The 13,213-nt window shown below is 31.9% G+C and overlaps 1 long non-coding RNA gene across 1 annotated transcript in view; it reads left to right on the forward strand.

Annotated features, from left to right (window-relative positions):
- Positions 1-107: 107 nt before the first annotated feature.
- The window catches only part of LOC102004883, a 148,870-nt gene continuing 135,764 nt past the window's right edge, over positions 108-13,213 (forward strand). The window contains exon 1 of the long non-coding RNA XR_259320.1: positions 108-577. This is a non-coding gene — a long non-coding RNA (uncharacterized LOC102004883). The remainder of the gene's footprint in view (positions 578-13,213) is intronic.

The following is a 13,213-nucleotide window of genomic DNA, read 5'->3' on the forward strand; positions in this document are numbered from 1 at the left end:
GCCGCGCTGCCGCGGACATGATGGGCCCGGGGCGCAGCGCGCGCGCGGCGCCCGATAGGTGGCAGCCGAGAGCGAGGCCCCGGGGCTCCAGAGGCGCCGCCGAGCCCCCTAGGCTGTCAGTCTAGGAGACAGAGGAGTCTAGGACCACGTGCGTAACGCGAGCGTGGGAGTGTGCGGTGCTCGTGTTGGAGAAGGGAGGAATGGAAATAACCCCGACAGCGCCAGGCTTGGCGGTGGTCAGGGACAGATGACTGCAGCCCTGCGCTGCTCGCCGGCTCTTCTGCCGTTTAGCGCAATAGAGCCCTTGCTGCGGTCTCCCTACCTACCCTAAAGGATCCTGGAAGAGGGAGTGGTTCGTCCGAGCTGTAGAGAGGGAGCTACTTTTATTTTTAAGAATTACGTTTGTATAAGTACGATCGGGCAGTTCAAGGGAGGGCGAACGACTTGCAGGAAAAAAAAAATGTGAATGCATTTGGTATGAGCTAAAAGCTGGAAAAGCCCCAAATAGAGGCAGTATGGATAGAAAGCAAGTTTGTTGAAGAGTCACCTGCTAAACTTCACTAGCGTCGTCTCTACAGTAAGTATTCCTCGATCTTTCCTTGTAACCAGACACGTCCCTCCCCTGAAGAAGGCCTTTACATTCTTAAGGCTGTGTTTGGACTGTTAGGCCTGTAGTCCTTCCCAAGTGTAGAGGAAAAGTTGGTCATAAGTGACTCGATGCAGGCAGGGTGGCTGTTCCTTTGATAAATAGGTAGTTTATCTTGTAGAGAGATTTTTGTCTGTCTTACTCTGGAGTCAATTATGCCTTAAAAATAACTGATATTGTTGGATTCTTAGTAATATTTGGGATGATATTGTATTTTGATTAGCCATGAGTATTAATAGCTATGCAGACATACTGTGTGTGCATGTCCATATACAGGGGTACATAGATATCTCATCTTTCCTCATCATCTGTGTATGTTGAATTAAAGGAGATGAATACTGAAACCTCCTGCTTGAGCTTTTGTAACGTTTGAAAAATTTTCCTCTGAATCTGTTATGTACGTATTTTAAAGTTAAGCCATAAATACTTTTTTTTTTTTTTAAGATCTTTGTTCGGTGTACATTTTGGCTTTGTGAAATGGAGAGGGGGAAAGAAGTAATCTGTGATGTCAAATAATAAAAATAAAATCTTACAGTGGAAATTCCTGTTAAATTTAGAAACATGTGCCTAAGAATGACAGCTGCAGGCTACAGGTACGTTGTAGAGGCAACACTTAAACTTTACCCACCAAACAATGTTCCTCCATTTTATTTATCTTTTAATATGATGTGAATGTACAGAAAAATAATTTTAAAGAATAAATTGCTTTTATAATTTCAAAATTAAAGGATAATATACAACTTAAAATTACATATTAATCATAGCTACAAGCCTTCAAAATAACAGGGGTGAATCCCATCAGAAATAAAGTTTCAAATATTTATTAATATTAACGAAGTTTTGAAAGGTTATAAAGGTCTGAACAAAATATGAAACAAGTAGCCATTTTATTTTATTATTCTTCTTAATCTTCACAATTCCTTTTAATATCAAAATTTAGTTTACTTTTGATTCTATAATTTTTTATTTCTATTTTAATAGTTACTGGCCGAATTTTTTAAAAAGGTATTATGCATGTTTGAGATTAATTCAACTTGTAGATTTGTTAGAAAGATGTGTACTGTAGTAGTATTCTAGATTGCCTGTTGTGGTTCAAATAAATGAAGAAAACTTTCTACCATTATTTTCCTATTAAGGATGGTTCATTATTTACCACTAGATGTCTCTATAAGCTGCTCTTCAGGAAAGTAAATATTGAGGAAATAACTGTGACATAAAGACTCTACAATAGAATAAAGGAGGGAAAATATCATAGAAATAAAGAAAACCCTCAATTTTTAATCTGTACATGTCTGTCTGGTTGTGATATTGACTAGTGCCTGGAGAAGACATGCATGGATCACGTACAGGTGATCAGATTTGTGCCAAGACTTTCACTCGCAGGAACAAACATGTCTGTTTTGGCCCATAATAAGCAGCATATGTGTACACATGCTTATACAATATTTAAGTAAACACAAATGATTACATAACATATTTGAGCACTAGAAAATTATCAAATACATCTTCCCACAATTAAGGTTATTAATGTTAATTAAGCAATATTTGAGTTGGATATGAAAAACTGGGAATCTTTGTCCAAATATTTGTGACTATATCTAGCATATTATAATTAGCACATGAACTAACACTATTATAAATATGTTTTATATATGGAAACATATTTGACAGTAATTAATCCAAATTTTGGGCATACTTCATACCTGTGCATTAAAATTCGAGTTCAAACCATAAATAGCACATTTTTTTTATTCCAAATGACCATATATTTTCATAAATTTATATTTATCATTTTATAGAATTATTGTTTTAGTGCCTTTTGAATGGTTTGGAGTAATTTCATGCATTAAATGCATTTCTTAAAGTGTTTCCTTCTGTATTATTTTTATATCATGGTGTAGTACCTTTAGCATATTAAAACCCTTAGTCAAGAATTGCAGTCCCTCATGAGGTCACTTAATGAAAATTATAAACAGAAATTATTAGGTAATAATTGTGAGACTTTTATAAGTATGGGTTGAACTCACTGAAATCTAAATCCAGCAGGTTTTCCATTTTTTGTATTAGCTTAAATGGCAAGTTTTCATTGTGGCTTTCTGAACACTAGATTTCACCCTTCTCCAAAACTCAGTTTGATAAGTTACGTTTTTCATTGTAAGACTAGCAATTCAGTACCTCCCAATTTGGCCAATGATACACTTTTAAACTCTAAATTAAGAGGTATTTGTGTGTTGTCTTTCCAATGAAGTTCTATGTATTCTTCACCACTAAAAGAAATGACTGTTTTACCCCCCCCCCCAGGAGGGAAATGTGCTGTCCTTCATGATTGTTTCAGTATGCAGTGGGTAAAATCAATAGCTGTAAGGCAGTATGTCTTTGAAGAGTCTGTTACATTTGGCATTATGACAATCAGTGATAAAATGAAATGATAGCTCTGAAATCCCAAATGGTGTGCAGAAGTGACTGTCAGTGCTGAGACCACTTGTAGACTTAATTAGCTGTTTGTAGTCCTTGAAATAAGCATCAGAGACATAACTGAAATATGGGCATAAATTAGACAGTTTTCTTCTTTGCTTTTACAATTCTTTGTGAATACACCCTTAGAGTTTTTGCTAGATTCATATATAAACTTATACATATATAAACATATACTCTTTGGAGAACAATTGGAAATATCTCCTAAAATTTAAAAGGTGTGTATCTTTTGGACAATTGCTTTTCCTAAAAGGTACCCAGAAATGTAAAATATATAAAGCAATATATTGAAAGATAGTCAATGTAACCGATATTTACATTTGAAAACCACTAACGGTAATTTAAATGACTAAATGAAAAAGAGTACATCTCCATCTACAACTTAGAATACTCAGATACATTAAACAACAAGGGGCATATCAATACTGTTCTACCATTAATAAAGCATATAGCATCAAATTAGGAGAAAGAGAAGTTGGAGAGAGAGAGAAAGGAGAGAGGATAAGAAGAAAGAGAAAGAAGGAGAGAGAAGAAAAAAAGGAGAGAGATAATGAGAATTACACAAATCCAGTAATGGTAGTTACTTCTTGCAAGAAGATTGAAATTCTTGATTGGAATTCATGAGTGGAAGTTTAATATTTTATCAGATACTCTACTGTTTATTATTTCAAAATTACAAGTTATATACACATTTACAATAAAAATATTAAAAGGAATATATTTAATAAACAAGGATAATATTTGGAAGAATGAATCAAAAACTGATGATTTGAAAATGACTTCTGTAGATTAGTTCTACTTCAGATCTGAAATTTGATTATTTAAATGATACAATACCATCAGTAGATACCGAATATCTTTGTAAGTCTGAAGATAAATTCTTTAAAATGGCTTATCTTAATAACTTTTGTATGACATTCAATTTTGTCACCAATTTCAACTAATAGAATAGTAACACAATCTAGCTTCCGTTAAATTCACTATACACAATCATGTTATGGTCTAGGAACATTGGGTTTATTTGAAGTTCCAATGGGTAAACACTTCCGTAGAGAAGATAAGTGATCATACTTCAAATCCTCACCAGTAGTTTTATTGCTAGCTAAGTGATGATGAGTGAGTGTGTAATTGTGACGTATTTTAAATATATAATCAAACCTTGCTAAAATCAAAGCTGATGGCATCTAGTTAATGCTAACATTGAAATATTCACATCCCACTGGAAAAGAGAGGCAGCTTCATTACATAGCTAACCTTGCTTTTCTATGTATTTCTTCATTGGAGTTATGATTAGCTTCTTGGGACCCATTAGTTCTTCGTTATCACATAACTAGTCATTTTTAGAAATTAAGCCTAAATGGCCATTAAATTATGCCTATGTTTTTGCATTTCTTTCTATTATATTAAGAGAAAAATAATCATCCTAAAACACTTATTCATCACGAACAATTGCAGAACTATTTTCTAGATAGAATGTCTAAATTGATGTACTAAACTTCATCCTTTAGAATCATTCATCTATCATGACACTCACAATCTCTCTATTCCCTCAAAATGATCAGCGAAATGATCAGTTCCCTTTTGCCCTAAAGCTGGTTTTCACTGCCCTTTCATCAAAAGACTTTTCACTTTCCTTTTATCTATTGTTCTACAGAATTTCATGTAGAGCCTTTTCCATCGGAAAAATCAGTGTTGAAAACTTACTTATCTTAATATTATCGTGTATTATCTGTCACATGATTTAGCATGGTTGTCTAATGCTTTAAGTGTTCAGTTTCTTACAAAGTAGGTTTTCATTTCCTATTGAGAAATAATTTTATTGTTTGGTACCCATTAACTGGCATAAAAAATGAGCTCCAGAAAATTCTTTGTATTTTCAAAAAGTCTTACTTTTTTGTTAATTTGTTCATTCATACAATATTTAGAACTTAAGTACTAGACACTATCTTCTACATCTGAGGTAAAACATTGACTCATACCAGGAACTCTGAATGATACTAAAGATATTTTGACTCTGTGACAATCTATTGTCTCTCCAACTCAAAATAAGTGAGATACAATATGTGAACCACTATCTCATTAATTGTATTTTCAAGTAACTTCTGTTGTATCATATCCATGCCAAGCCTCTACAAAAGGCTGATCAATAGAACATTATATAATGATGGAAATAATCTCTATCTATGCTGTCTAATATGGTGGCCATCAGCTACATAGTGGTATTGAGTGGTTAAAAGGTAGGTGGTGTCATGGAAGAACTACATATTTAATGCTATTTGAGTTGAATTTTTAAAAATTTAATAGTTTTATATGTGGCTTATAGCCATATTGGGGGGCACAGGCCTAGGGTATAAATTCCTAGAAGATTAAAAAAGTATTATCCAATTTCTGGGATGCTGTGGAAATTCAGTCAATATAAACAGCTGCATTTATAATTAGTGGGGATGAGTACAGCGCACTCAATAAATAAGAGCAGTTATTATTCATGTTTGGAAAGAGACCCCATTTACATTCTATGGAGGGTCTATAATAAATTATTTCGAATTACATTAAGTTGAGAACCTCTACCATTTAAAAAAAATTCCAGGTATTTTACAGGCATTTCTAAATTCCGTATTACACTTCATTTTACTGCTGTAAAGAAGGAGAGGTCAATTATTTTAATTCAATAGAGTTTTATTAAAAGATAAGTGCGTCCTTACGCATGGTAAAGTACTCTCTGAAGTAATTTTCTAGACATCACAGAGTAGGATGATAGTTGAACTGGAAAAGAAAGTCCTAAATGAATATTTTGCTTTAGGAATTATATAGAATATTTTTGTTTGTAAAGATGTTTTGTCAGAAAAACTCTCGCATTCTATTTATTTTAATAGAAAAGCTGAACTTTGAAGCCTAGTGGTGTTTTGTACAATTAGAGTTGGCAGAGTTGAAAAAGCAAATTATAATTCATTTATTCAATGCATTAAAAACGATCTCTGATTTCCATCATGAGTTTAATAAGTTTCAGTTTAAGTAAAATCATCCATATATTTTAATTTGATATATGATAGCTTGGTAATCAGCCTCTGTTACAATAAATAATTATGATTCATTAATATTAGGCTTTGTTTTTCATTAACTTCTAAAAATATTGGTGTGTTGTTAATGTAGTTTTATATTATACATCTTTTATTGCACAAATAAGAGATATAAAAATGACTAATTGCTTAAAGACTTAAATCCCAAATAAGCAGGAATTCACCTAGGTCAGAGCAATAGAGCAGTTCTCAGAGAGCTGGAACCTACTCTCAACTGTATGGTCACACCAGTTGTACATTTGCATTTATAAACTACATCCTTAGGGTAGTTGTCAAAGTTACCATTCTTTCTCTTCATAGAACCATAAGATTGGCACACTACCTTATCAAATTTTATACAGTATTAATTTCAAATTACAGATGTTAAGCCATATATATTGTCCTAAAGTGTAACTATGCTTGTATAAACAAATAATGATGATTTTATGTGTGCTTCATGAAAAGAAACTTTCTGTGAAAAACAGCTCTGTGCCAGCTCCGTTTTTGATACATTTTATACTGCAATTAAAAACATGCGTCGGGGCTGGGGATTTAGCTCAGTGGCAAAAGCTCCTGCCTGCCAAGCGCAAGGTCATGAGTTCGGTTCCCGGTACCGGAGAAAAACCAAAAAAAGCCAAAAAAAAAAAAAGAAAAAAAGAAAAACATGCATCAATCTAATAAAGCTTTTATAGTGACACTTGATTCACAGTCACTGTCCTATGACATTTGCAATTTTAATTGATTATTACATATCCCAGTGAAGAAATAACCAATTTGGATTTGGATCACTTGTGTGAAAAGCAGGGTGTATTCTGAAATTACTCTGTGTCCTTACTTCTTGTAGTAGTCTCTGCTATAGGAATTTGATCAATGACTACAGTGCCGCTGACTCAAATAAGGATACTCAAAAATGTATATCTAGGTATTTTTATTTTTAAAAGCATTCCATTTAGAGGTAACATAGTGATATCATTTAGAATTATTCTCTTAAATGGAGAAAAGATGGCCTAATTGATTTTTCTAAGGAATAGAAATCAGATTGGATTTTTTTGTTACTTAATTTAATTTGCCAGTCACAATTAAAAATAGCATTCACAATTGATACATCATTTTAATGCAAAATGAAAGGTAAATGAAGTGTTACATACATATAGTCATTTGCTTTGCTAACAATTGCATGTATATGCCTCATTTTTTATTTACTTAGTATAATGATTTCATGAAGTAGTAGTAGTAGTATTATATATAGATGAAAAACTAGGTATCACCATAGTTGGTGATATTCCATAGTAAACGCACATAGTAGATAGTAGATCCAGACAATATTATGAATTACAAGAAGCTCCAGTACTTGTCTGGTGACTTAAGTATGTTAACTAAACTTAATACTTTTGGACTTCTTCCTTGTTTAAAAGAAAAATTAAATATATGTAAATCCCCTGTAGTTCACATGAGGATAATTTCTAAGTGATTTCATATTTCTGTGATGTAAACTATGATTTGAGAAATTAGTTATCAAAAATGAATTTGAAACTCTCAGTACATTATACTGCTTTTTCAATCATTTAAACATGTCTTGAATTACTTGGGAAAATATGTGTAAATTGTCTATTGATGTAATTTATGAACCTTAAAAATATCATGAAGAGAAATTATTGTTACAATAACTCAAACATATAGGGAAAATAAAAAGGGTATTTGTGTACACAGAGTATAATTTATCCTCAAGTAGAAAATCTTACTACTAAGAATTTTTTCTATTTTTAACTTTTTGAATAATTATTAACAATTGTTTCATGTTCAATAAGCCAAGGTTCAAAGTGAGCATTACGTACATCATAAAATATTAATAGCAAACTAAAACTGATTCAGTGGAGCAGGAATCACATAAAACTTTTCAGGCTCTGTCTAAGTTCTGGACTACAATCATGGATCCTTTTTCAGTATGCACCTATCATCAGTATTATAAAATTTAAAATTTATTGACATGTTTCCTGTTTTTCCCGAACAATTCATACAGTAAAATGGCATTATCATATTTTTTATTTTAAAAATTTAAAAAAACTAACAAGAATGACGACAAGAAACAACACAAAAGCAACAAATAACTGAACCCTCATTATGATTTATGAAATTATTAGGAAGTGACCAATAACCACTACAAATAAATTTTACTTATTTTTAAACATTTAAAAATCTTTTTGACCTTCCATGTCAAATAGAAGAATTCTGTTCTAAATACAATTTGTGTATCTCTATATATTTCAAAGAAAATAATTCAGTGTTTGAGGATGTCTGTATTTCCTCTTGGTGTTTTTTTTGTTTGTTTGTTTTTGTTTTTGTTTTTCTCTGGTACCGGGAACCGAACTCACGACCTTGTGCTTGCCAGGCAGGCGCCTGTGTTTCCTCTTGAAAGTAGAATTATACGTGGAATGATTTGATGTTATTGTCTCCGGATATTGAAATTTTGTAAGTTGGAGTTTCATCACCAGCTGCTGTTTCGTCTATTGATACTTGTGCTGAGATGGATGTTTGTAAAGAAAGAATACATGCCTGTCTCCACCTTAGCAATAGATGACATTTCTGCCCACCTTGTAATATTCACCAACAGAGCCTGCAGTAGCCCTTGAGATCGCATCATGGAGATCTTCCAGAAAGTGAGTTAAAGAGCAATGTCTGCTTTCACAGCCGTCAGAAGTTAAATGTCCACGAGACTCATAGTACAGCTACAGTCCTTCCAGTACACTGACCATATCTGTACAAACTAGAAGTTGATAAGTATTTCTTCCATGGGAAAAATATCACAGCAGAATCATTTTTTTTTTCTTAACTGATAATAAATATGCGTTCACAGTACGTGAAACATCGTTTTCCTGGAACATTACTTTTGCCAGCAGTGCTTTTGCAGCTGATTTCTACTGCTAGTGAGAGTGCTTTTGTTGCAACAAACTGTCAGTGAACTTCTTGTAGGCTGGCACTTGGAAACACCTGGGGGGCAGTGGGTGTATGAGATTTAGGATTACAGAAATTACAGTGTGAACCAGACTCTGCAAACCAGTACAAGGAGTGAGGTAGTATGCGAGAGAATGGGTGGGTGAGAAGGTACACACATGAGTAGGTGTTTTGTGTCATGCATACTTGTTGAAATGATTTATGGATTATAATATAGCTAAGCAGAATAATGCAAAAGCAAACTACATTTGTAAATAAGATTTGCAATTTGTAATCATTTCCAAACTTATGTTTAGGTGTTTTAGGAAAAAATGATGGCTGATGAAAATGTTTAATCAGATGCTACTCTATGTCCTTAACTTGTCACCCTGACCTTGAATTACTTTTGTAAAAAGGCTCAAAATGCTTTGTTTTGAAAATTTCTGAAATATTTTCAACCAGCTTTTTAATTCAGTTTCTATAATACTTAATGTGATTTTACCCCAAATGAGGGTAAATAAATTGACTCATGTTTGGATAACTGTTCGGCTTCATGCTTTAAGTAGAGGAACCCATTTAAAATGCCTTGATTTTAGTTATTGAATCATTTAGCTGATCAATGGTCTTTAAATATAAAGATCTTATTCTCCATATTTAGTGAATTGAAGATAACTTTTAAAATTATACCCTAAAATAAAAACAATTAGATCCTTTTAAATTGTCAGCATTTAAATTTATTTTGGAAATATTTTATGAATGAAAATAGAATATAAATTTTAGAAGTTTCAGGCCTTTAGAGATCATGAAGTACTACAAACTAATTTAAAGGAAACAGACAACTGTGAATGTTTTAACTAGAGTACACTATGCTTACTGGAGACATGAATGTGTCTCTGTTTTCTGACTCCTTGGCCATTGTAAATTGGCTAAATAAAGTGTATAATTACGTTGCTAACTTACTGTGGAAAGCATAATAATAGAGCTGAAACACTATCCACCACAGGTCTTATGCTATGGTTGGCAGCATTTCATACCATTTACATGAAGCGTTCATATACTTACTGTGTTATCATTATAACTTCAACTTGGATTACTGAAGAATTATCTTATTAAGGTGAGCAACAATAAATTTGTAGTTTTATGGTACATGTACACAGAAAAAAAAGCAAGGCTATAGGTAGGTTAACTTAATGGAGATACAATTTTCCTATGAGGAATGTGCTGTATAATTTTGGCTATTTATTTACACATCAACTAATGCCTATTAATTAGATTAGCTATAGGGTAACTTTATTCCTGTTAATGGACTAATCTGTACATATCTGATGTTGATTAATACATTATAAAGATGCTATACTTTGTATTGTGTTAGTGAACTTGATAACACTTTAATGGAAGAAAATTAAAATACAGGCTTGTGTCCACATTGGATTTGAGAAAGGTACATATATAAGAGGATCAAATTAGTCTTAAGTATATAGCATTGTTTCACTTTCAAATCATTACTTTTGATGGAAAATTTGTTTAAATTTTTAAATCTTTTCATGGCATTTTCTAGCCAATAGTTTATTTTTAGCAAAATAACTTTAATGCTTTTGAAAAGAGAGGTATGTGTTCTTTTTGACTGTGCAGTTGCTTTGACCATTCATGACAGACCTGTGCCCCGGTGGTGCAGTGATTAGAGGTTTGGATAAACATTCCAAGAGGATTTCGATGCCACCTGTTGCTTTCAATGATTTCTGAAATGTTGGTGAATATTTAGATTCTGTTTCCTGGTAAGGCTTACTTTAATTTGAGAATTATTTTCCATACAAAATTCCTATCAGGCTTCTTACTACATGTATTGCAAGTAGTAAGTAAATATTAGCTACTGTTATTGTCTTGCTATGCCATTAGCTGTTTTGGGCATCAGTATAATTTGTATCTATGTAGAAAAGAAAGGAGTTGGAGAAGGCAATATAGAGGCTTATCATCCAGAACAGACATTGTTCAAGAAAATTTTAATTCATTATCAACTTGTATTTGATTAGTTATGATTTTATAGTCCTGAAAGTCTGCCATGAGATAAAGAGCTGTTGACATGCAGATTTTATGAATTCTTTTTTGTCTTTTTAAATTTTATTTTGTTTTTTTATTTTAAAGAATAAAATTTTTTTTATAAAACATAAAAGATACATAATTTTGAAACAATATGTAAATAATAATGGTTTACATATTGTTATCTTCAAAGTACTTCAGATTACCAGATATAGGTATGCAAGACTGATCAAATTATTAAACATTAACTGTTCCTTTCAATGAACCAATAGAAATTAGTAGTACAATTACCTTAGCTATCTTGTGTATATATATATTCCTTTTTTCCTTTTCTCCTTTCTCTCATACCAGTTGTTCTTTCTTTTTGAACAGTTTCTTTCCCTTTCACAATATCTATTGTACCTCTTAGATTTTATTTACTTTTTCAGTTTCTTACCCCAGCACCAGTCAACTGAGGAATGGATAAAAACAATGTGGTATTTTTATACAATGGAGTACTACTCAACTATAAAGTAAGATAAAGCTTTTGTAGGTAAATGAATGCAAGTAGAAACCATATTCATAAGTGAAATAAGTCAGACTTGCATGTGTAAACATCATATTATCTCTCTAGCATAAGTATTTATGATTTTTTTCCAACTACTGTAATGAGAACATGAGAATGCTTGTTAGATGACACTTTTTGGTGATGAATTTTATGAAGCTTATGCATACTTACTGTTGTATAAGATCTACCTGACAGAATGGAGAACAAACCATACTTTTAAATTTTGGGTTATCAGTGTCGTTATTTGTGAAACAAAGCAACATTATACAGTATATGGATCATTATTTCAAATTTGAGTGTTAAATATGTTTTGATACACTAAAGCAACTCTTTTTTATTTTAAAGAAAAAAGAACAATACCAAAGTAACAACAAAGACAAAAACAACCCAACACAAAACAAAAAAAAATAATACAGAATTTGAAAACAAGATGATAGGAATTAACAACAGTTGTTATATTACATATTGTTATCTTCAACAAAGTTGCTCAAATTACCAAATGTAAGAATGCAAGGTTGACCAAATAATTAAAGAGAATAAAAAGAAATTTTAAAAAATTAGAAGCAATACAGAGCTTCATTAAACAAGGTTGTAGAAATTCAACAATGGTTGTTATATTGCATATTGTCTTCAAATTAGTTGTGCAGATTACCAGATATAAGCATGCAAAATTCTTCAAAAAAATTTAACCATTAACGGTTCCTTTCAATAAACCAATAGACATCAGCAGTATAATTATTTCAGCTATTCTTGTGCATACATATATTTTTCCCTTCTTTTTTTTCTTTTCTCCTTTCCTTCATTCCAGTTGTTCCTTCCCTTTGAGCAATTTCTTTCCCTTTTACAATATCTATTGTACCTTTCGGGTTTTATTTATCCTTTCAGGTTCTTATACTAGGGAGACAATATAATACATACATATAACGTAATTCTTATAACAGTCATCATAATGAAAATATAATTTGGGCATGTTAAAATATACACCAAAGTTAGTGTTCAGATATAAAAATGAAAGCTATTTTTATAGAAAAACAAGGGAGAGCCAATTCAAGTTTTTAGGGATATCTAGCCTAGTATAAGATACTGAATGTAAAGCACACATGTCCATCAGTTCTGATTATTGTCAGCTGTATTATTAATTTTTGTAAGGATATATACAAATGTATTGGGATTTATAGGGCTTCATATGCTGTTTTAAATTGAAATACACATTTAAAACACTGATATTTATTGACTTTGAATTTATATTTAAGCTCAAAAACCCACTTCGAATTTCATTGTTTAATGTCTATTTTTGTTAAACCACTATTAAAAATAAAAATAATTTTTCAAATAGAACTTATAAAGCCAAGAAGAATTATGACCTCTCAAATAAAAAGAGAAAATGTATTTTTTGTTAAAGAAAGTATTTTGATCAGGTATATTTTGCTTGATGCTGCAAAGTTTAATTTGGTGAATTTGACTTCCAGATAGTAATCTTCACATAAAATTAGGCTGTAACCTTTATGGTAGCGTTGCTCT

Source organism: Chinchilla lanigera, unplaced genomic scaffold, assembly GCF_000276665.1.
Source record: "Chinchilla lanigera isolate Chin_1 unplaced genomic scaffold, ChiLan1.0 scaffold00003, whole genome shotgun sequence".
Taxonomy (NCBI): domain Eukaryota; kingdom Metazoa; phylum Chordata; class Mammalia; order Rodentia; family Chinchillidae; genus Chinchilla; species Chinchilla lanigera.